Source organism: Enhydra lutris, unplaced genomic scaffold (assembly GCF_002288905.1).
Source record: "Enhydra lutris kenyoni isolate GAN:26980312 unplaced genomic scaffold, ASM228890v2 scaffoldscaffold12, whole genome shotgun sequence".
Classification (NCBI taxonomy): Eukaryota; Metazoa; Chordata; class Mammalia; order Carnivora; family Mustelidae; genus Enhydra; species Enhydra lutris.
This window is the reverse complement of record NW_019154096.1, coordinates 77,917,799-77,940,792: the sequence shown is the minus strand read 5'-3', so window position 1 is coordinate 77,940,792 and position 22,994 is coordinate 77,917,799. Positions and strand designations below refer to the sequence as shown.

The window sequence follows — 22,994 nt, the reverse complement described above, 5'->3', positions numbered from 1 at the left end:
GCTGCAGGGCACGCGGTGAGTGTGCATGTGGCTGTGGGGGAGTGCAGTGCAAACCATGAGACTGGCTGCGTGCACTGAGCGGTTCACACTCGCTACCCGAGAAATCAGTGACAAAGGACAACCTCCACTGATGGACGTCTCCAACGCAGCACAGCCAAGAGCTCTCTAGACAGTCAGGAAGACAGCAATGCGGGGGTTTCGTGTTATCACTGCTACTAAATTGAACTGACGAAGGTCTGGGCTGGCCGAGCTATCAACAACAGTGCCGTGTGAGTTCGGGCAGGGGCACAACTCCTCTCCTGTCTGGTCTCCTCTTCCCCAGCATAAAAATGCCAAAATGACGGCCTTCAGCAGAACATGTGTCTAGTGACCCCACGCATTAAAAGCTGCAACAGTGACAAGGGAAACATAACCTGAGTTCAAAAGGCCCCTGATTTCCTCTGATTTTCCAATTCTGGTCCTCTCGGTATGGAGGTGAAATGGTCCTTCTTTGGAGTAAAAACACAGATAAACCTCTTTAAATTCCTTAACAGGGCGTCAACCCGTTTCTACCAGCTTAACCCAACGCCTGCCACCTGGGACTCACCTATGCATCATTCTCTCCACCAACCAGGATCTAGTGTGAGCAGAAAACACTGGCAAGGGTCAGAGGGCACGGGGACGAGCAGGGCAGAGAAGCAACAGGAGGGACGGCTCCGGCAGCCAGCTGGCAGCCAACCCGCATCCTCTCCTAGCGCTCATCCGCGCACTTGCACCAACTCCGGGGTAGCACCCGCCCTGAGAAGGCCCCTCCCTCTATGCATTCCTCTCAACCCTCTTCCATCCTCTACCCAGTCAAGGAAGACCACTGACGGTCTAGCCCGACTGTCACGCTCTGTCCCCCAACAACATGATCCCTTCAGTTTAAATTGAGGATCCACAGGAAAACAAAGGAAAAGAAAGTCACGTAGAAGCCATGCGTGCATTTGGTCATTCGAAAAAGCCAACATTAAGTTGTTACTATCCCTTACTTAAAACTTTGTGACAAATTCCTCCCACAGGTAGAGGTTTTTCTGTCCTCCTCTCACGTACTAATTACACAGTGAGTGCTGGGTAGCTCCTACTTCCCTTTTCACCATGGCTGCCCGTGTGCTCGCTGATGGAATTCATCTGTACTTGCATGAGCTGGCCTTAGCCTAGGTTTCCGGGCATACTTGACCTTCTTAGCTCATGGCTTTCTGGCAACCACAACTAACCAAATATAGCCAAGAAACAGAAAGCCTCTGACAGAAGGCACCATAGCTGACACAAAATCCATGTGCGAAAGTCACGGGCCCTGAGCCAGCCTGCCTGGGCTAAAACCGTTGTCATCAATGTGTCCCCATGTTCAAGATAGAAGAAAACAAAAACATGCTAAGGGAAGATATAAAAAAGGACCCCAATGGAACTTAGATGTGAAATACAGTATCTAAAAGGAGAAATAACACCCAGTGTGATTAACAGATTAGACACGACAGAAGGGAGAAACTTGTGACAATGAAGACAAAATAGTTTAAAAAATTACCCAGGAAGGGAAAAAAAGACTGAAGGGTAATGAACAGAGCATCAGTAAGACATGGAACAATATTAAGCAATCTGACACACATTGGAGTCACCCCAGAAAAAGGAAAAGGGCAGAAAAATATTTGAAAAAATATTAACTATTTCTTCAAATTGAATGAAAAAGTTACACTCACAGATGCAAGAAACTCACTGAAACCAAAGCATGAGAACATAAAGAGAAGTAAACTGAGGCATGTCGGTATCAAATTGTTGAAAAAAAGGTGACAAAGAAAAACCTTGCAAGTCGTCAGAAGGGGGAAACAGGACAGATTCCATGCGGAGAAAAAGCGCTAAGCACGACAGCACACTGGTCATCGGGAACTATGTCACGCAGGACACCATGGGACACCATGTTTAAAACACGCAAGGGAAAAACGGTCAATCTAGAATTCTGTAAGCAGCAAAATATCTTTCAATAATAAAAACAAAAGAAAGGCTTTTTCATAAAAAAGAAAAAGGGAAGACAGTTCATGTACTAACGGAACCGCATCTGAGAAACCTGCAGCAAGTTCCTTAGGCATAAAAATATGGCACCAGGTGGAAATCCGGGTTCACGCAGAGGAATGAAGAGTACGAGAAGTGGACACTACGCAAATAAATATAAAATCCAGGGGAAGGTTCGTAAGTTTAATCTCTTTAAAAGATGGCTCCTTCCTAAAGCAAAACTAATGGTCTATTTTGGAGTCTGTAGCATATGCAGAAATAAAATGTACGAGGTGAGTGCAACAGGACCCTGGGAGAGCCCGAAGCTGCTGTCGCTAGATGCTCCGCCATCTGAGACGCTGAATAGTGCCACGCGAGTGCGGACTCTGACACACTACACGCACACACAGCGCCCGAGAGCAGCCACTAACAAGAAAAGAAAGGAGAAAGTGCTACTAAGCCAATAGTGTAGACACCGTAAGCTAAAATCATTAAAATAAATATTCGAATAATCCAGAAGAAGGCAGGAAAACGAGGCTGCAAGATCAAAGGGGACGAGAGGCCAACGGCAAGACGGTGCTCACAGACCCAGCCGCACCGATAACTGCAGGACGCAAACGCTCCCAATATCCAATTGCTAAAAAGTCTTGATCTGATAAGAGCTCTTAAAAACAAGAGACTGTATACTGTATGCTGCCTACAAGAGACACATGCGGGATGGAATGCCAAAATCAGTAAAATATAACGAGTGGAAGGACACTTGCCGCAGAAACACCAAGGAAAGAAACCTGGAGTGCCATCTTAGTATCCAGCAAGGAATTTCAGAACGAACTACTGTTACGACGAAAGGCGGCCGTTTCATAAGGGTAAGTGGGTTAATTCACCAAGAAGACATAAAAATTTCAAATATGCACAAACCTAATGAAAAGTCTGAGGCAGAGGAAGCACAGCTGAGCCTTGAAGGGGAAACTGACAAATTTTACGCTATTGCTAACAAGTCATAGAACAAGGAGACAGAGGACCTGGGCTACACGGTCAGCCCACCTGACCCGACTGACACGTAAAAGAACGCTCTCCCCAAGACCACAGAACATTCATCAATGTAGGTCATGTTCCGGGCCATGAAACAATTCTCAATAAATTTAGGGCTGAAATCATAGAAAGTTATGTCCTCTGACCACGAGGTAAAAAAACGGAAGATCAGCGAAAGATACCAGAAAAATCCCTGACTATTTGGAAGTGAAAAGACAGACTTCTAACTAAGCCTCGCGTTACAGAAGGAATCACAAAAGAAACGGGAACACGCAGGGCACTAAACGAAAGTAAGACAACGAGGCAGCCGTCTGTGGGATGCGACTGGAGCGAGCTCATGGTTTGAGGGAACACGCTGCGCTGCGGGTCAACAGGGAACAAGACCAAGGGCTCAAGTCAATGATCCAAGCTTCCACCTTAGCAAAGGACAGAGAGAAAGTAAACTAAAGGCAAAGGAAGCAGAAGAAAGGAATAATAAAGAGAAGAGATCAGTAAAGAAGAAAAGAGAGTAGAAATCTATTAAAACAAAAGTTAGTTCTCTGAAATGGACAAACCACTAACCAGACCAATTAGAAGAGGAGAGAGACACACAAATTACCAGTATCAGTAATAAAAGCAAGGACCTGACTTAAATCCCACAGGCACTCAAAGGACAATAAGAGAATATTAAAATAACGTTGAGCCAATAAATTCAAACAACTGGGATGAAATGGCCAAATTCTTTGAAAACCCCAAATTACCAAAAAGTCACTGAGGAAGAAAGAAATGACTTGAATAACATTCTGCCGTGCACAGTTGACATCCTTCCCACAAAACTGCACGCCAGCGTGGCCTCACTGGCAAGCCTGTCAAACGTTCAAAGAAGAAATGATATTAACGGCACACGAACCGTTCCAGGAAGTAAGAGGTGCCTGCTCTCACGCGTCTAGGGGTGCTCCAACTCCAAACTGGAAAGACCCTCCAGAGAAGAAAGCTACAGGTCAGTATCCCCCGGAATCACAGACATACAAATCCGCAAACACGTAACAAACTGAGCCCGGCCAGCATGAAGGTCCCGATGCCGAGGCATCCAAGCAGGGGCCTCCCGGAAGGCAGGGCTGGCGTGACTCACGAAGGTCAAACCGTGTGTTCGGCACATGAACGGCACAAGGAGACAACGTCCCCAGTGTGACAAGAGGCACCCATGGAAAAGCACAGCGAGACCACACTTCAGCATGGCGAGGACAACGGAAACAGCCGTGAACACGGCTGGTGAAGAGTAAGCGGCGATCCTCCTCCCCGCCCACTCCGCAAAGTCGGGGTCAAGGGAAAAAAGCCAGGTTCAAGCCAGAATGTCTGGATGAAGTGATCAAGCTTGGGGTCTTTATTCCACAATCTCGACTGTTTGGGGCATTCTGGGCGCAGGCGGGCAGTGTGTGGGAGCACGCCAGCAGCAAAGTGGGGACCGTGGCTGGTCTGCAGGAACACACTGTGTGGCTGGGGAGCTCTTTGCACGAACCCGCTGACTTATGGAACACGAATTTACTTGTAGGAATGAGTAACGACCGATGGGTACTCAGACGTGGGTATCCGGCAGACATTTTCTCAAAAATAAACAAAGGGAGCACGTCACCGTAAGCGGCGTATCAACAGTCCCTGCTGCTAATGGTAAGTGGAGAGCTTTAAGTGACGATCACAGCTCTGGGAGACTGGCACCCACCACCGAGACAGCCTCCCCACTCGAAGGCTGTTCTAAGGACAAAGGCAGTGGTATCAACAAGCACGGGTTTCAGTACTGCATCATGAGACCTGCCAGCGTTTGGAAGATGTGCGTGAATCAGCAGACCGGTGTTTTCCAAAGACCAAAGAACGATGTAACAAAATAATTCAAGGTGCAAGACACACCAATCAGTTTCCATGTATGGGAGTACAAAAGCTCACCAAGGGCTCAGATGCCGCCCAGCGGAGAACCTCCAAGAAGATAATACTTGTTGAGTTCTGACACCCTCTTACAGGACAGCCACGTGACCTGAAAAAGCTATGGAAATGCCCTTCCTTACCGGTTACTTATTTGTATGGAGCCAGATTCTCTTGATACGCTTCAGCCCCAACACAGCACAGCAGACAGGGCCCAGGAGCAGGTGTGAGACCCCTCCCTTCTATTAATCCAGGCATTGCAAAGACACGGGACAAAAGTAAACCAATACCGCTCATTTCACTGTTTTTATGGAAAAGAGTTACTTTCCATTTAAAAATGTGTTATTTACATTAAAATGTAACAGGTTTATTATTGCCCGAGTGAATTAATAAATAGTTTTAAATTTCTCAACATTAACTTCTAATGTGGTGAATTTGATATATGACTCACGGAAGTTCTCTGGGATCTCCAGTAAGTTTTAGGACTGCAGAAAGTCTCTGAAACAAAATCCCATGAGCCCACTGCTGTGGAGGGAAGAGTCCAGACACCTGGTCGGTCCTACCCCACCTGCTGTCTTGACCCCCTGCAACCCAAGGGCCTTTGAGGCCCTAATCCCTCCATTTGCAAATAGGAGGAAAAACAGAGGAAAACCCCATATTCTCTGACATCCAGAGCACAACCAGAGGAACATCAGAGGAAAATAACCACTTTCCCAGCTTTCTGAATGCTTTCTACTACCTCTACCTCTCCCACCACCTGTACAAACTTTTCCATAAAAATTTTATTAAATCTCTCCAGGAGACTTCCTTACAAAGCTGCACTAGAGAATGTATCATTATTTCAGCTTAGAGCTGGAAACAAGTGTAGCAAGTCAGTGTATGAATACAATTCCATATGAAAACATTTAAAATACATTAGATTTTTAGTCAAGATGAAAGACCAAAAAAAAAAAAAAAATCAAGCAATCTATTCTAATTGGGTTCCCATGGTAACTGTACAATTGGGTTTTTCAATATAACATCCCAAAGGCCCAATGCACACTTGTAAAATATACTTCAAACAGCCTGAATTGTTTTTACATTACGGCACTCCCAGGAAGATCAATTACTGTCCATCCCCGCCCTGACTATTAGAGGCAGGACACGTCAACCATGTTAACACTGCTTGCCGCATTAACATAAGTCATATAAGGAGCCCCACATATCACAATCACTGTGCAAAACTAATCACACGCTTCAGATTCATCACACCCGGTCCGGGTAATAATCCCGTACTACTGTTATCACAGAACCATGTTTACGAAATGTACAAAATCGAGCCCAGCTACATGCCGCACCATTATGCCTCTCTTATTGATTTCCAGGATAAACAGAATCAATCATTAATAATTACATTATAAGATGGCCCTCAAGGTTAATCATATTCTTAGAGACTCTCACTATGGAATTAAACAACAAACATAGCTGTGCTAATAAATAAATAAATAAAACATAACTGAGAATTCAAATCCACATTTTAAATATTAACAGCACGATAAGAAGCGCAGCACACTCCATCAGCCGGGATTCCAGCTTCTCCCACGTGGACCGCAGTGGTCTCTCCCTGCCCAGCAGCATTCTGGGGGCACGGGGCTGGGTGCTGGCCCATATGGCAAGGGCGCAGGGGCAAAATTCATTACGTAAAAGTTTGCAACTTTAGTTTTCTTTGCAACCAGCATAAAAATCAGTCCATATTTGATGCCTTCTGCAGATCTACACCCCATAGCACAATCTGCTCAGGGAGAAGTAAATTTAACAATGTCCTACCTTTCTAGGTCCCCCCATCAATGGCCACAGATACAACACAGGCCAATCGGATGCAAGTGCAGGCCGGCAGCTGCCCGTGAGAAATGCCTTGCTAGGTCCCCAACTCAACAGAGGCCTCCAAAAACCCTGAAAGACAACTGAGCGTGAAGAGTAGAATTCTAGCTGGTGTCCAACAGGATGGCCCCATGCTTCTCCTTGATCCGGGCAGGACTAGAGACTGAACTGACCAATGTCAAGAAACAAACAAACAATCTGTACAAAATCCCAAATGGCAAATCTAGGCTAGTTCCCCAACCCTATCAGGCCTAAGAACCCCGGTCGCCCAGCACTTAGACCAGACTCTTCTGCCGCCTGCCCCTTGCATCAGAGGTTGGAAGCCTTGACAGCATCCCAGAACACATGCACCCAGGGCCACAATGTCCCCAGGCCTGCCAACAGTCTACCAACACTCTAGGCATCTCTTGCCTTACCTGCCACATCCCCTTTCTGCAACATTTGGGGTCCCTGGTAGTAAGATGAATATCTTGTTTCTGTTTATTCTGTTTTCTGTTACTCTATACACACTCACACCTTTGGGGATGCCAGGAGCTAAACCTGAGAACCATCCTACGTGACTTTTGAGCACTGTCTCATTATAAGCTTGCCCTCATCCCAAAATCTGAATTTATACACAAGCCCCTAGTAAGTTTTGTGCTTTTGAAGTAACCAGTCTGCACTTTACCCATGTATTAGCCATAATACAATACCATAGACTACACAGCTTAAATTGAGATTTATTATCTCATGGTTCTGGAGGTTGTGAAATCCACAATCAAGGTTCTGGCTGACTTTATGTCTGGTGAGGGCTCGCTCCCCGGCCTGCAGATGGCTGCCTTCTCCCCTATGCCCGCAAATGGTAGGGACCAGAATGGGATGGGGGGAGCGAAGGGGGTAGGGAACAGGAGGAGGGAGGAGGGAGAAAGAGCACTGTCTCCACAATCCTGCTGAAGGACGGCCCCACCTTATGACCCCATTTCATCTTCACTACCTCCTAAAGGCCCTTCTCCAAATATAGTCATGGGGGTTAAGGCTTCAGCATGTGAATTCTGGGAGGACACACTCAACCCTTGGCTGGGCCTTCCATCAAGTACAAGCCCACATGGGCCTTGGAGGGCTTCTCATACAGAACTCCAGCATCGAGAGATGAAATCACCACCAGTAAAACAGACACCTGAGTGAGTGTGTGGGCCCGAGGCACTGGAAGACCTCAGAGAGCAGCTGTGTTTGGGCTGCGTCAGCAGAGGGGGCTCTGGGAAGAGGGGATGGGGTCTCCCACCCCATCCACTTGCACAGCAAGGCCTGGTGCACAGGCTTCTAGACACAATGCCAGAACAGATGTGCATGGCCATTGGGCCGAAAGTGGATTCAAGATGAGTCCCACAGGCTCATTCCATCTGGGATCTGGGTGGGCGGGAGGACTGACCTGGGAGCATCTGTAGACCCTTGCCTTCAGCAGAAGGAGGAAGACACAGTCAGTGGCTGACTCTCCCTGGTCTCGTGCCTAGGTGTGGAGCTTCCATTGTCTGGGACCTGCCTAAGCCAATACCCTGTGTCAGGCACCCGGCCTCGTTCTGTGTGGGGTGAGGCATTCCCCAGAAGCTTCCCTGGTGCCCTCAGGAACTAGGGGACTATGTCGGGCCTGGGAGGCCAAGCAACTGAGGTCACGGCAACAAGCCAGGCAGCTTCTACCTCAGTAGTGCAGGAAGGGAGGTCTGAAAATCCCCACCATCAAAACCCAGAGCCCTTGAGCACTTTGTTCTAAACCTCAGGAGGCAGCCTTGAGTCTGAGAGCCGGACAGAGGGGCCAGTACTCACCTGGCTTCCCAGAGATGACGCTCTGGTCTAGGTAAACTCCAGGTGGCCTGGGGCCAGTGCTCTATTAGTGAAGAAGCCGGGCAGCTCAGTCAGTTAAGCATCTGGCTCTTGATCTCAGCTCGGGTCATGATCTCAGGGTCATGAGTTCAAGCCCCATGTTCGGCTCCAAAAAAAACAAAACAAACAAAAAAACAAAAAATCCAGACCAGAAACACAAGCACCCAACAATCAAAACAGACCAGAAACCCGGGCAGCCACGAGCTGGCTTCTCAGTGAGCAAGTGGGACTTTCTGCATGAACGCCAGATACCACCGAGGCACAACACACGTTCGCTTCTAACACGAAAACTGCCAGAAACACTTATTCTGGCCAACACAAAAGAAGATTTAACTAAGCCATCCAGGAATCCAGCCTGTCTTAATTGTCATGACACATGGTGGCTGGGAGGAGAACCACCTTGGGCTCAGAGAAGGTTTCCTAGCAAGAAACCTCACCAGGCAGAAAAGGAAAATCACCCAGGATATCAGAACCAAAAGCTTCAGAGGTCCTTCGGGAGTGACCAACAGTCCAGACAATTCCGCACGAACAGCAATGGTGATCTCAGTCCAGAAGGAAATGCTCTGATTACACACATGGCAAAAACAAACAAACAAACAAGCAAAAAAACCCCAAAACAAAAAAAAGAAAAAAAAAAAAAAAAAACAAAAAAAAAACACCCACCAAAAACAAATTAAAAAAAAAAAAAAAAGCTAAGAGGAAATTTTCAAAGCCCATATTTTTTGTAGGAAAAACAAAAGCAACATCAAGTACTGATCATAGCTCAAGCCCCACATGGATTCAAGCTATTAGGAGAGCAGCAGTAGGGACGTCACCAAGGACCCGCTCCAGCCCCCACCACCCCAGCTCACCCAGGACCTCCCAGGTTTAGCCCGGAAAGCGGGTGTCCCGGGAAGCCACTGGTCACCCAGGACAGACAGAACACAGAGCTCTCCAAGAGCCCGCCCTGCTGGTGGGCAGAAGATGACCTTTCCAGGGCTTCACGGCAGCCAAAAGGGGGAATAATGCTGAACCTTGAGGACACTGACTCCATTTCAGAACCTGCGTGTTTGTTCGGACAGTTCTTGGAACAAATTTCAAGAGCAGCGTCAGAGGAGCAGCGCCCCGCCAGCTCCCTGTTGGCGCGGTGGGGACCGCACCCCGCCAGCGCCGGAGACGGATGGGCTGGGGTAGGTGCGCCAGCGCTCATCAGCAGACGCGCCGGCGCAACGCTCCGCATCCATCTGACTCGACAGCTTAATCTGATGATAACACAATGGTGACAGAAACAAATTTTTCTGCACAATAAAGAATAGCACACATGGGCTTTTCTTGGGATAGCTAGCAAATTCAGTAACTTTTGGAAATATATCATTTCTTTTCTTTGCCCGTTATTCTAGGAACTTCCACTTGAGTGTGAAAAGCCTTACTGACGAGAGCGGCTGCAAACAGAACACGGTTCTGATCAGCGCTGTGCTCAGGACCCGTGCATCCTGGCCCCCAGCCCCCAGCCCCGCAGGAGCAGAGCCCAGTGACGTCACTACACAGAACACTGTTCTGATCAGCGCTGTGCTCAGGACCCCTGGTTCCCCGCCCCGTCCCCCGATTCCAGCGCCCCACAGGAGCAGAGCCCAGTGACGTCACTACACAGAACACGGTTCTGATCAGCGCTGTGCTCAGGACCCCTGGTTCCCCGCCCCGTCCCCCGATTCCAGCGCCCCACAGGAGCACGGCCCGCCAACAACGTCACTATGAACCATGACAACTTCAGGACATGGAGACTTCAGGGCCCCATTTCTAGGACCTCGGCCAGGTGGTTGTCACCAGTGTGGAGTACACAGGCCGGCCCAGCCAGGCGGCCTCGACGCACCTCACCCTTGACTCCAGGCAAACCAGTGGTGCCTTTCTGTCTGTCCCTACAGCACGCCAGCGGGTGGCCTTCCCGAACCCTCCCGGCAGCACGGCCCAGGCCTCCCTTCACAAAGCCACCCACCTCTCATGGCTCACGGTCCCCTCACAAGTCCCTGTCCCTGGGGGGCCTTCTCTAGCCACCTTCAACCACTGGCACCCCCAACCAGAGCCGCCCTCACCTGGGCGTGCCGCCGGAAGCGCTGAGAACCTAAAACAGAGCCCCGTGGTGGGCAGGCCGGCTCCCCGCCAGAAGCCCCAGTAGGTGACGCCCAGGGGGGCTCAGACGGGGGCACACCCCGAGGACACTGGCAGGCAGAAGGCTGCGGGGTCTTTACCGAAGACCAGGTGCTCGCCGTCCCTTCAGTCTGCATTCCGGAGTGACCGCCACCCGAACCTGACAGCGTGGCTTCAAGCTCCCACCAGCACTTGCGGGCACATACCGGTCCCCCCGCGGAGAATGGGCCGGGCGGCCGTGCTGTGAACGAGCCCCCCTCCGTGCTGACATTTCTGCCTGGGCGAGGTTACAGAAGGCAGCCCCCACTCCAGAACCCAAATGCCAGCACGACAGAAAGGGTTTATTTACCCTTCCAAGGCCAGATCGTTTTCTCTAACGTCCCCGAGGACTGCTTCTCTGTGAATAAGAAGCATACACATCACGTGTTTTTCCTTTCTTACTAAAAAGTTCATTCTAAACAGTCATCTTCCGGGACCCTCCTCCCTCACCGCAGGGCACTCCGTCAGAAAGCCCTACAGGACCCCCTGGCTTCCCACAAACAGTCCCCACACCACCTCTGACATGATGGCCGTGACTGCACTTTGCCACCTGCCACCCCGACCTTTCCCCCCTCCTCCCTGTCATTCCTTCCTCCCCAGCAGATGACTCAGTGGCCCCCACTCACAAAGGTCCCAGGGCCAAGGTTCAGAGAAAACAGTCCCCTTCCTGGCGGGCCTCCTGCTAACTCTGGGTCTCCTTTCTAGCCCCGACTCCCACCCCTCCTCCAGCCGAGCCGCTCACAGGCCCACCTTCATCCCGGAGTCCACGCTCCTACGGCTCAGCCCACAAAGTCCTAACCATGGGCCACTTGGAGAGACCTTACAAGTCGCTGCACTAACGCTAGAATTGGGAGCAAGTCCATGGCCTGTCGGGACTGGGGGATGAGCGTGGCTGAAGTCCAGAACACAGCCTGGCCCTCAGAGAGCTCTCCTCCTTTCTCTGGCACTCACACGACTGTGCTCCCACTCTCAAACAACGTACAGGGTGCACAGGGACGCCTTCGACATGGTCTCGCCATGTCCTGTGTCAGCCCTGTACTAGGGGTGTGTGTACTGGGAAGTTCAGAATATGTAAGTTCGTACACACGGATATGCATTGATTTATGCCACATCTCGGCCCCAGAAGGACTTGTGTCATTCCTCCGCCTCACCCCTGCAAAAGCAGCATGGCACAGCGTGCGGCTGACACAGAGCTCCGCTCCGACCCTGCGCGGCCTCGGCAGGCCGCTCAGCCTCCCCCAGAGCCAGTCTCCTCATACAGAAAACAAAGTGACGGTGCCTCTGTCGTCCTGGGAGCCTGAGCATGGGCGGGGTCGATCTGTGTTAAGCAGCCAGCTCAGGAAGCCTCCGGTAAGTACCATCATCAGCAACAACTACCGCGCTGCTGGAAGCTTCTGGAACTTGACTACCTCACTCTACTGGGCTAAACCATAAGAGGGTAAAGAGACACCCACACAAATGACTGTGGATTTTCTATTTTTGACAGAGCTGACCTTACGGACTGCCTCACCCCCTGCTACTGTGGTTGGAACAGTCACACACGGGAAAATGCTGTCCTGTGCTGGTGTCCCTGCTGGGTCCTGAGCCCTGCCAGTGTCAGACTTGGTGTGTCGTCCTTCAGCACATTCTTGCAGTTTGACAGATGACTGCTGTCCGGCCTGCGGGGCTGCCGGAGCCGGGCAAGCCCACCAGGCACACACCTGCCGAGCCCACCGGCCTGCTCCCAGCCCACGTGGCACAAGCCTGCCGTGGGCATGGCACACGGAAGCCCACAGCGCTGCCAACTGAGTGGGAAACACCTCGAGATCAGCCACCTCCGTAGCTCGCACAGTGTCAGCGGGGAGAAAACGGAAACTGGCAGCAGAGGGAACCACCTCCTAGAGACGACAAGAATTGGAGAAACCTAGCTGATGAGCTCTGGGCCACATCCCGCTCCAGACAAGACAGAAGGCCACGAGCCCCTGGAATCACAGACACGTGGAAGCGCAACCCTGCAGCCGACTCCGGCACCAGCCCTGCCTCCTCCGAAAACCAGCTGGTGGCGCCGAGCAAACGGACGCCAACTGTCACTGCCATTCGGGGCTCACCAGGGCCCGGTGTGGTCTGCAGACAAGACTCCCTCCCAACAGGCACTAGCGGCCCTATGGATGGCAGCATCATTTTCCCTATCTGGGGGGAAACCGCGACTCAGAAAAATAGAGTAAGTTTACTCAAGGTCATATAACCACGTCCAAAGAGGCCGTCTTGTTACTGGAGGCTGCACGCTTACCCCTGTGCGTGCTGCCCCACAGGGGAGCCGGGGTCATCTGTGCATCCAGAAAACAAGGATGCCGGCTGGGCTGGAGGGAAACCAGGACTTCTGTTTGGCTCCTTCCTCCCCCTCTTCCAAGTACAATCTCATTCCCACATGGGACTGTGGTTCAGACCAAGATTCCTACCCAGGCAGTGCTTCACGGCTTTTGACCCACACGCTTATACTCACCCAGGCAGACAGACTAGGCGTGAACACTGCCATCAGCCTGATGGGGAGGCAGCTTGGGGTTTAACCTTTGCTTTAAGTCACCCAACTAGTTGGAGCACCAGGGTGGCTCGGTCAGTTAAGCATCTGACTCCTGCTTTTGGTTCAGGTCATGATCTCAGGGTGATGAGATCGAGCCCCGCTTTGGGCTCCGCACTGGGCACAGAGCCTGCTTGAGATTCTCCCTCTATCCCTCTCTCCCCTGCACTCTCTCTCTCTCTTGCTCTAACAAACCCCAAAAGAAACAAACAAACAAAAAATAAAGTCACCTAACTAGTAAATGGAACCACCCAAATCCCTCCCATTATTCTCCCTGATACCACTCGGGCCCCGTTAAAATAAAACTCAACTCAGTTCCACAGAAACACACGCAGTTGTGTATTTGAAAATGAGCCCTCACGTGAAACCATGAAAATGCTTCTACCCACACGGGGAGAAAAGCAACACCAGCCAGTCAGAAGGAAAGATGGGAGTGAAATATAATATGGCTGTCCATGCTTAACGTTTGTTTGTTAAAAGTAATGCCAAAGTTTTGGTAACATCTGCATCTTTTGTCATAACCACAAGACCGAAAACTGTAACGCTATGATAACATGTTGGGTTTGCAATTTGGAGAGATTCACATGTCCCTAAGGAGTTACGAAGCCGTACACAGATCCGTAAGCACAGGCGACGGAGAACAATGTTGGCGCAAACGGATCCTTCTGGAAAGGGAGCTCCGGAGCTCGTCTGGGCTAGAGCATTATTATCCTCAGCCATCCCAAAGATTTCTCAAGAGATGCTCAAACATTAGGGTCCCTAGAATACCCTGGGAAGCTTGCAAAAACACAGGTCCCCAGGTTCTGACCCCATAGGTCTGACAAGGAGCCCTGTAATCTGCCCTTTTTAACCAGCACCTTCGGTAATTCTGATAGCAGCAGGGTTCAGACCACGGTCGGAGAATGCTGACCTGCGACCGCTCGTGCACAGCCCGCCCCAAGGAGAGCAACGGACCCCACACTCCGGCGGCGGCTCTCACTAATGACCCCAAACAAGCAGGTCAAAATCTGAAGGTAACACCTTTGGTCCCCACTTTTAGCCCTTCTGCCTGGGGAGTAAACTGTAGTAGCTAGCAATTCAAAAATGAACGAGAATTAACCACCAGTTACTTATTAAATTTCAACATTTAAACGTCCCATCCCGTATTCTGCCCCACGATTCAATTCTCTCTCCTCACCCATCCCGGTACCTCTCAACACGCAGGGCTGGAATTGCCCAATCTGTCAACAAGGTAAGTTTTCTAAACTACTGTCCATATGACTCAATTTGTCAGTAAAAACTGCCACCAGCTCTGTGCTTGCAGAAAAATGTCCATAAATGCATTATTGCGAGTGGCAGATCGATGTCTATAATAAAAACAAATAGATTTAACAAGTGCCTGCTTTTACGAGTGGTGCCGTTGGCGAACGCACGTTCAGTGTCACCCCCAGACTTCTGGGGATGGGCAAGAGAGCTCGGCCCGGATACCCTGCTGACTTCACAAGTGCTGCTGGTAGGAAATTATTCTAACAAGATAGTCTCCAAAGTAGCAGAGTGAACATATGAGGCATTTATAACTCTCTCTCAGTCCCTTTCATGGTGCTGCACATACACGGACGACAAGTTCAGCGTCTGTAAGGAAATGTTTCTGTGGAACTTTTAACTGGTTTTACCACTGCTGTATCACAAGCCTAAGTTTACTCCAGGAGCGGGGGACAGGGACAGGAGGCCTGCCTCCCTGGAGAACACCCCCAACTCCTCTAAGTCCCCAGTCTAATTGAAAACAACTTGTATCAAGAACGAGTTTCAGCATTTAAAACGTAGCCAATGGTGTCACTGCTGCGTCAGTGGCCCCCGGGGCTGCCTACTTACGTAGTTAGCTCACTAAGGCAGACGTCAGGCGCACGGCTGCCCCACATGGGCTTCGCTGCCACGGAGAGTCTGAGCACCTTGGCAAGACACTGTGACCAATTTACATGTAAGCCCCATCTGCCAAAACCACTCGGATTCCTTCAAAGGTTACAAAAGGTCACAAAATGATTTATTCTTCTTCTTGGACAATTCATTTTCATAGCTATACACAGGAATAAGTCATTCACTACATTCTGTATATTCACTCTATGGTTTTTCCAAAACCTTGCACCCTGCCCCCTGCCCCTGCCCCCGTCTAAGCTCTTTATTAGGAAATTTTTTTACATCAAAAGGAAATGACTCTTGCACTGACCAGCAAACATGCACTTGTCGCCCAAATGTCACAGAACACACACCTGGCAGTATTTTGTCTACAACACTGGGTCTCAACCTTCCATCTACCTTTGCCCAAGACAGGCCTCCAGAGCTAACAGAAGGGAAAAATGCATCCTGGGACCCACGGGAAAACCAGCTCTCCTGCACAGCTCAAACCCCCGCTCCCATGCAGACAAGCACACGTACTTTCACTTTAAACCGGGAATGGGGTGCTGTTGGGTGCGTTCGCTCGTCTGCGTATATGAGAAGGCTGACAGGGAATCCACTCACGCCCAGTGGTAATGTTACAATTTACATGTTCCCGATCTTTACAGCTTCAGGTTTGGGGTAACATTCTGAGATAAGTCCCAAGCTCTTTCAGAAAGCATCTGCACCAGAAGCTACCTACCCCAGGAACAAGAAACCTATCAGGAAGGACTAGGACAGTAGCCAAATGAGCTCAGTGCCTTTCAGAGACTGGGACCCCATCCTACATGTCTGCAGGGACCAGAGACACTATAGGAAGTCAAAACCCTGAGGGTAAGTTGACCTACAAGAGGAATTTGATAGTTAACTAGTTAGGTAAGGTCAGAGTGGAGTATAAAAACAAACCTGACAATAACCTTAACACGTGACTACAGGAAAAGAGTATTCGGAAAATACTGTTTTGCTTCCATGTTTTTTCTATTAAGGATACTGTACTATAAACTGAAAAGAGCCTTGAGGCCTGAAACAGGGAGTTGGAATAGAACCGCATTGGTGGTTTGAATCCCCGACTTCCAGGTGTCCTCTGCAAAACGAGAAAACTAAAGGCAGTTGAGTAAGTTTACCGAGCAGCACACTGTTGGGTTCCTGAGATGGGAAGAGTGGAGGAGCAGAGAAAACTGCAGGAACACCAGGGAGGCCCCCTTCTCCTTCGGGCCCCACCACCCTCCTTTCCCGCACAGACAGACTGGGCCCGCGCCCATACCCCGGCAAAGGAAATTGTGGGGACAGAAGGCCCAGGTGAAGGGTCCAAGTGAGACCCCAAACCAGAGGAAAAGAAAGGTCTGAGAATCTCCGCTGAACAAGAGTGAGCCGGTCCCAGCGTGTCCACATCTAGCGCATTTGCTCTTTAAACTTCCCTCGCCGGCAATGGAGGCTTCTTAGAGCAGGGTCTAGTAGCTCTAGAACCTGGCTGTTCCAGTACAGGTTTGCTTTAATGAAACGTGCATTCACGTGGAAAAGTGGCCGTACTCTACAGCTCTGTACTTGAGGCCCAGTTGACCCCACCCGCATACTGTACCAGACTCTACCACTCCAATCCCAGCTCAAGACAAGAACCCAGGAGGAAATGCAACACTTGCAGAACAAGGCCAACTCTCCTTTGCTACCAGCAGACTCTGGACCTCCCCAAGTGTGGACATGGCGTGACCTGCCTTCAGGACGATGTGTCTGAGTTAACACAGTCTGAACTCACTGCTGTGGGGGGGTGGCAGGGATGGGGAGGAGAGCTCTGACACTGTTTCCTTAAAGTTGTGTTGCCCCCTGCATGCCTTTGTTTCTGTGTCTTCTGCACCTCTGTGTTTTACCCATGGAAGGACTTGGAAAAAACAAAGCTATCTCTTCATCACGTGTCTTTCGGAGATGGAGAGGACGGCCTGCCTTGGACACTCTCCAGACTCCTATTTAAATAGTCCAATTCTCCGTTCCTTATGTGCAACAGCGTCTTGTTCGGCCACAACAGAGGTGACCCCTCCTGGACAAAGCAGCCTCCTTCTGCATGATGGCTGCCCACCGAACCAACCGCTGTGCTCGCATCTACAAAACGTGCCTCCAGGCAGAAAGCCAAGTACCGAGCAGAGGTCTTGGGAGCCAAGGCCATTCTGAGGTCTCCGGAAAAGCAGAGGCCAGGCCGGGAGGGAGGGATGTGGGGTTTTGAACACTGCTCTACTGTAGGATCCAGACGTGGGGATTATGGCGCCCAGCGTAGTAAATGGCTCTCAAACTCCCACTTGTTCACCCTAAGTATTTACAGAGGCAATTAGGGCGAAACGAACACAAACACCAGCCATGATAATGAGGCCCCAGAATGGGGTCCTCCTCCCGCGCGGTCTTAAGCACAGGGAGGACGTGTGGATTTCTGCACAAGAAGTAGGCTAAAGGCTGATTACTGCAAGGAAGGGCCGGCGTAGGCCCTCGGGAAGCTTCCTGCGAACAGAAGGCGGAGGGCGGCCCCAGGCGCTGGTCAGCAGGGCAGAGCCTTGCGAGGGACAACGTCGAAGGTGTTGGCCAACTAGAGGTGCGGTGGGGCGGCCAGCAGCCCACAGTGGACCGCGGTCACCGCAGTGCAACGTGGTCCAGGAGCCCCAGGCCAGGGGTAGGCGGGCCAAGCCTGGGCGCACCTGGGTGCACGTGGGGCCTGGGCGGAGCGGGCAGGATGGGGGCAGGCCCCACAACTATGGCGACGGGAAGGTGCCCATAGAACCACAGGCTTCAGACGACGGCTCATCCTAGGAAAGGCCCCGACTTTTGCGGGAGGGCAGCAACCCAGACACTCACCGCGTTGCCCAGGCCGCAGACCCCGAAGAGCTGAGAGCGCGGAATATCCAAGCGCCACAGGAGCCCGCGCGCGCTTGGGCACGTCCGGGGCGCGGGGGCGGGGCCGGGACGGCCGGGGGCGGGACCGGGACGCTCTGGGGGCGTGGCCACGATGGGCGCGGCCTGGACGTGACGGAAGCGCGGCCGGGGCGCGGGAAGCCGAAGAGCGCAGGGGCGGGGCCCTGACGGGGCGGGGCCAGGAAGTGCGGGAAGCTGGGCCGGGGCGGAGGCAGGGCCTAAAGGGCGGGGTGGGGCTGGACCCGCGAGCGTTCCCTGGGGTCGGAGCATGCCCAGTGCGGCGGCGCCCGGGCTGACACTGATTCGCGCAGCCTCGCTGGCCGCGCGGCGCCGCCCTGTCGCGGTCGTGCGGCCGGCGTTGGGGCCTCACCTGCCTGGCAGCCTGAGCCCCGCGCTTCTGCCTTCGGCTCCCGCTCTCTGTGCCTCAGTTTAGCGCATGTCAGCCCTGCGTCCCTTGGTGCGCGCGGTACGCGGCTGGCGGGGAGCCTGGGGGAGGCGCCGCGCTCGGTGCGCCCACCAGTCTTGTTGCTGGTTCTGCCCTGCGGGGCAGCGCTCCGGAGCGCGGACTGCCTGCTGGGGCCTCCCAGAGGGCGGGGACCGACAGGACTCCAGGCACCGTCCTGGTGATGCGCCAGCAGAGGGGCCTGGGGTTAGTCTCCAGTGCCTGTGGTCAGAGGCAGGGCCCTTCAGGTCCTGGGGATCACCAGGACACATCCAGATTCCCGGGCCCCGGCAGCCAGGCCAGTCTCAGATGCTGTTCAGTGAGCACACGGGTGCCAGGCACTGCTTGGTGCTGTGTGGACATTATTATGGTTGAATTGTGCTCCCGCAGAAAGATGTGTTGGAGTCCTAACCCCCAGTACTCAGAAAGAGACCTTATTTGGAGACAGGATCTTTACAGAGGTAACAAGTTACCATGAGTCTTTAGGCTGGGCCCCTAATCCTAGTACGACTGGTGTCCTCGGAAGCAGAAGGCCAGGTGAAGGTGGACGCAGGGAGAATTCTGAGATGAAGGCGCCAAGTGATGCATCCCCGCCGAGGCGCGCCTGGGACGAGAGGCGCGCGCAGCATCCGTCCCTAGAACCTTCGCTGGGAGCAAGGCCCTCTCCACACCAGACTCCTGGGCTCCAGAGCCATGAGACAGAACGTGTGTCTTCTTTCTGGACACCCATTTTGTAGCACCTCTTATGGCAGCCCCAGGAAACACCATAGACACATTGTATCTAGCTTGATGGGCATAAGGACCTCTGGGAGTATCTCTCAAAGCTTAAGGGAGGTCACACACCCATTGGTCCCATCTCAGGACTACATGCTTTAAACCACCTATGGGGTTCCTGGGTTCTCTTTTCTTAGTGGGAAAGAAATCTTAACCCGTGTGTACAACTCCTCTATTGGGACATTTGTTACTTGCAAGGATCAACATATTAACATTGTTAATAAAAATCTGTTCAAAGAACCAACACAGGGTTGCTTTGTGATACGCCCCAGTTACTTGCTAGGTGTGTCATGGATCTTCTTAAGCCCCCCACCCTGTACCACGGCTTGGCCGGGACATGTTCAGGATGGCTGCTTGTGGAAAGTAGGCCCAGGTACACACTGGTGATCAAATCAAGGTACTTTTTCCCCAATGAGACTGACACGCCTCAGAATCCTCAATGTGGCTCCAGGTAGCCATAAGCACTTCAGCTAAGAAGGCAAGAGAAATCAACATCTTTGCCATTGGTTCTGGCCTCTTCTATTGGCTCTCTGTGAAACTTCAGGAAACTTCTTCAAATTCTCTAATCCTTAATGTTCTCATCTGTAAAGGATTTTTTAAGATGATCTGCTCTGTGCAGGGCATGCAAGTCGGAGTAACAAACATCAGTGACAAGAAGCCTGTCTTCTTATAGTCTGTTATAATCTACAGACTCAGAACTGGGATCCCAACAGAACTGAAAAGGAAAAATAACACCAAAATTGAATTAGGATGCCTTCTGGTATCTTAGCAAGTGTACTGTGATATAATTTTATAAAAAATAACTAAATCCTACTTTGCTTTTTTTCTGAATAGTGTTTGAATATGATTTCCCAAGTTATTAGTAGAAAGAATCTAGCTGGTGTTAACATCTTTGATTCCCATCCCGGGAAAGAAAGTTCATCGTGGTGACCCTAAGGCCTTTTAAGGAGATTGTGTGGCCTTGGGGAGAGATAGGCAAGAGAGACAGAGTACGGCACCGACGGACGATGCAAGTACCTGGGTCTGTGGGCAGGACCCAGTTGACCTTGCCGGGGAGGTTGGGGATGCTGCAACTGCCTTCACAAGGGGACTCAGGGTCAGGAGCCAAATAGGGGCCTTAGAGCCAAGGGGGCTGGGAGAAGGCCACCCCTCCTCTCAAGGCCTGGCCCTCCCAAAGTCTGAACTCAGACTCTCCAGTGAACAGCACTAAAATCCTCACTCCCTGCACTTGCTGGCAAATTCTTCTCTGTCTTGATGGAATTTTTGAAAACTCAAAGCATTTCTCAAAAGCTCCTGTATGCCTCATTCCTTTGTCCCATTATATGAGCATCCTCACCTACGAGCACTTTCTATTGTTAAAGCAACACAAGGATAGCCCCAAATCTGGGAGATGGCCTAGCGTTTAAGGAACACACGGTCAGATTTGGGATGCTGTCCTGCCAGCCTCTCGCTGCATAAATACCTGATTTCTCTGTTTGTAGGATGACAGCATTGGACTAGGTGGACAAGGTTCCTTTGGGGTTTCCCATTGGTGGATTCATAAATCATATCCCATTCTTCTTCAGATTTCCATGAATGACTTTTTTTGTAAAAGAGGTGTAAAAACACAGGAGTATATGCTCAATGTCAGTCTGACTTCTTCAAGGGGCCTCCCTGAATGTCCTTTAAGACCAGCCAGCTTTTTTGCGGGCACTGGGAACAATGTTAATTTGCATCGTTTCTTTAAACATCCAAATGGATACCTTTCAGGTTAAACAAATGAACATGACATGTGATTGCTTCCAATGATTTGTAACCCAAGAAATTTGTTTAATAAGCCTTTCTTTCCAAGCTACTTTAGTGACATTAGAGACCATTTACAACAAAGCTGTCTTCAGTAGTCAAACTTAATCCTTACTACCTTGCCTTTGGGAAAAGAAGGGATTTTATAATGATCACATAAAACCTTGTGTGGTTTGAAAGCCCCAAACTCCGGACAGACGTGCAAGGGTCGTATAACAAAAGAAACATATTACAGAGCTCCCCTCTTTACGTGTTTTACATGTGGTTTTCTTTTAGGACAGCATCTCCAGTGGAGAGTTTTGCTGATTAACACAATTGATTTTCCCACCCCTAGTATTCCTATAAGGGTTGGAGCCAAGGGCTGGCACCTAGGATCTGGGTAGTTCAGCCAATCAGTGATTGACATTGTGGTGGGGGGGTGCATTCTGGAGGAATGGAGGTGGGGGTCATGAGGGCCAAAGGTCCCCACAGTTGGGTGGTATAGACAGAAAAGGAAATGGGTTTTGCAATCGGGAGTGGTGAGCATCTGCCTGGAAGATGTCCTAGGGGTTGTGGGGGTGCAAATTCAGGACCCTTTCAACAAGCCCTTGCCGAGAGCTGCTGTGTGCCTGGCTTTGTGCCACAGACGGCCCCACGCTGAGCGGTCAGGAGGTCTGCTGGTGCTGGGGGTGATGGAAGGAAAGTCCTGAGAGAGAAAATGAATAGCACCTGCCTTCTTTTAGGAGAAACAGCCATGCAGGTATAGGACCACTGGCATTTGTGGCATTGGGATCCATTATCCAGTAGTTGTTGGGCAAAGATGATCCCAAATCTTATACAGCTCTTCCTTTGGAAATACGGTGACCAGATAACTACCTGGGGAATGTATATAATACATACAAACCAGTGAACCAAAGACAACTGGTGTGTGTGTGTGTGTGTGTGTGTGTGGACTGGCATAGAGAGCTACTTCTTCAAATGCAGAAGCTGGGGGAGGCCTTCCCAAACTGTGCTGGGCTCTTTGAGTGTTGGTCATTCAGGAACGGGGATTTTGTCAGACGTTGGCCCTTTTGAAAGCCGCTCCTACACTTATTACAAAGTGTTTTTGATCCATTTTCGGGCAGGGTTTTGTTTGTAACACATTGTTGGCAGTTTGGGCAGAATCCTTTAAGTGGTGTGAAGTGCTGGGGAGTGTGCACCTGGGCCGCCAGGAGGAAGGGGGTCTCCCCCCTCCTCTGCCCTTCTGGGATGAGCCAGAAGTGCTTGCATTTTTGTGACTTGGAAATTAAATCAAGAGACGTGGGGATTGGGATGCTGAGATTGTGATTTGTCCTCGTTTGCCTCTACCTGGGAATCTACAAATGAAAATCAAGGCAGGAAAACCAGCCACATGCCAGACGTTCTGTCTCAGCCTCCAAAAATATTAATCTGAAAAAGAAAAAGCGGTTGTGTTCCCCCCAGGGGGCACTTCTTCACTCCAGCCCCCGTGCACTGAACCATTAATTTAAAAGAAGATGAGGCAAAGTGAGAAGAAAGATCATCACAGGAGCAGTCAAAATTGGTGGTGAGGGTGGTTTGGTGGCTGTCTGTCTGACCATTCAGTCGTCTGACTGTCTGTTCCCAGAGATAACCCACTTCTGTCTGGAGAGTCAGGAACCACAGAGTGAGGTCTGGGGAGTGTCCCTCCACTGTCACGTTAGCAGCCTACCTTGGTCTACGAGGTCTCTGGAGAGGAGCATCACAGAGCTCTCATTCCTGGTGGGGAGGGAGAAGAGCCCTGGGTGCCTGAGTGTGGCCACTCCCCAGGGAGCAGCCCTGCGGGATGGGCTCTTCCTGCTGCCCATG

General features: G+C 50.9%; 1 protein-coding gene across 1 annotated transcript in view; it reads right to left on the bottom strand.

Annotated features, from left to right (window-relative positions):
* Positions 1-18,200, bottom strand: part of LOC111145245 (O-6-methylguanine-DNA methyltransferase) — a 280,586-nt gene extending 262,386 nt beyond the window's left edge. The window contains exon 1 of the mRNA XM_022500029.1: positions 18,116-18,200. The gene's annotated coding sequence lies outside the window, so the exon portion shown is untranslated. The remainder of the gene's footprint in view (positions 1-18,115) is intronic.
* Between the last annotated feature and the right edge of the window lie 4,794 nt (positions 18,201-22,994).